Here is a 2,090-nt window from a genome sequence, read left to right as displayed (position 1 = left end):
CCCAGTTGTCCGAGTTCACTGCTCCAGCGGGGGGAGGGGTGTCTCACTGGCAGCTCTACTTCACAAAGTTTCCTGCGTTCCGGGACCACTGTCCCATCCGGGACGCCTTCCCAACAGGTGAGAGTCACCCGGCTGCTTTGAGTTGGTCCCAATTGTCTCAATATCTCCTCTTTTGAATCCTGAGTCCTGGAGCAACATGAAATGCAGCCACCCTCTAGGCCGCCATCTTGAAACCTCTATGCTTATCTCTTGTTCTAGCTTTTAGAGAGGCACCTGATATAACATCTATTATCCATGCAGATTAAAATATTACAGTATCTGTTTATAATTTTATATTTATGTCCATGTTCTTTTAATTTTTTCAAATAATTGCATTTTAATTTTACTTTTTATTTTTTAAGAAAACATCAACATTTTATTATCGTCACAATAAAGTGAATGATGAAGCTTAAAACTGGCTCATTTGACCCTTTCTCTTCTTATCTTCTCCCAGTTCAAAATGCTTGCATCTCTTAATAGCCAGCATTCTCTTAGATCTGCAGGTAGGTTTAACACACTCAAACCTCAGCACAATCTTTGAGTTTTAGTCTTTTTCCTGAAAATTGGCTTAGTCGTCCACCATAGCCACAGTTTCATAACACTGCTATCTCTGTGTATACAGAAAATCCTTCCCTTTTGTGTATGGTGTCACTTTTTGGGCTTGGTGTTTGCCACACTTCTTACAGAACGTCTGGCAGGTTTTAAGAACATTCCCCATGTTTGTGAGAGTGTTATTGGCACCAAAAGTGATTACAATTTTAGTTTAAAAAGAAGAGAAAACAAATGAAAAATTCACAGGACCTCTTTATCATTAGATAGATACCTCCATGCATTTTTGTAATATTCTTCTATAAAAATAATGTATGGTCCATATATTATACTTAGATTATACTTAGATTTACTTAAGGGGGTGGATGATACATGTGATATTATCTGTTATTGGTACATTGCAAAGGAAAATAATTTAAAAGCCCAAGAAGTACAGGGGTAGAAAAAAAGAATACAAATTTTGGTAACAAAGAGGTCTGAATTCAAATCTTCAAGTTTGTTACTTACCAGACATTTAATATTTGGGCAGTTATTTTAACTCTCTAAATCATAGCTTCCTTTCTATAAAATAAAACTAATAATAATTTCCTTTCCAGATTGTTGTTCAAAATGGCAAGAGCATTTATTGCTTTGTATAGTTGTTTAAGGTGATGGTTGAGAGTAGAAAGATCACTGGGGAGGTGGATTCTGAGCTGTGTTGCTTCTGAGCCTTCTGACTAGGTGTAGAGGGCTCATGTGGGAAAATGGGGCAGTTAGCTCAGGAGGTCTAAACTAAGATAGTTGCAAGTGGGAGCAAGAACAACTTTTAAAAACATTTCAAATTTGATGTTTACCTTAATGAAGACTATCATAACAAACAACCCCTAAATCCATATAATAGTACAACAAATATTTGTTCTCCCCGCCATATTAATTCAGATCCTCTGAGAAGCATATGCCAGGGTTAGATTAGTCATGTAAGAGATTTATTTGGGAGAAATGCCTACAAGGTATAAAGAGGAAATCAGAGAGGATGAGGAAAGCCTTACATGATACCAATCTGTTATCTGTGATGGAGAGAACCAAAAAGGAATGGATAGGGGCAGTCCCAAATGTCAGCATAGTTAAGAAAGTTTCAGTCAGTCAATGGAAAATCCATGAGTTGAACTAGTGCCTACCTTGCCACTCTCAGTCATTGGCTGGGAGAGTCCATGGGAAGTACAGTCTCAGAACAAACACAGTGATAGATCATATTACATTGGCCAGGACATAGCAATTCTGTGACCACATCTAATTGCAGGAAGACTAAAATATAAACCAGCTCTAAGCCATAGCACACATTTGCATGAAGTAGATGAGAGATAAAGCGATGACCCCAGTTTCAGGTTTGGATTATTGGGTAGACGCCTGTGCTATTCACTAATATAAAAATCAGAGAAGGCGGATCATGATTTTGAAGGAGATGGAGCTATCTAGTAGACTGCTGTACATTCAAGTCTAGAGCTCAGGCAAGAGATCTGGTT

General features: G+C 38.0%; 1 pseudogene across 1 annotated transcript; it reads right to left on the bottom strand.

The window, feature by feature from the left end:
* Window positions 1–448: 448 nt before the first annotated feature.
* LOC306665915 (large ribosomal subunit protein eL42-like) lies at window positions 449–774 on the bottom strand (annotated as a pseudogene). The gene has a single exon. The product of its transcript is annotated as a large ribosomal subunit protein eL42-like (transcript).
* Window positions 775–2,090: the final 1,316 nt, after the last annotated feature.

Source organism: Sciurus vulgaris, assembly GCF_902686455.1.
Source record: "Sciurus vulgaris genome assembly, chromosome: 7".
Lineage (NCBI taxonomy): Eukaryota > Metazoa > Chordata > Mammalia > Rodentia > Sciuridae > Sciurus > Sciurus vulgaris.
Note: the sequence above shows the minus strand (reverse complement) of the source record. Positions and strands in the feature narration are given on the sequence as shown.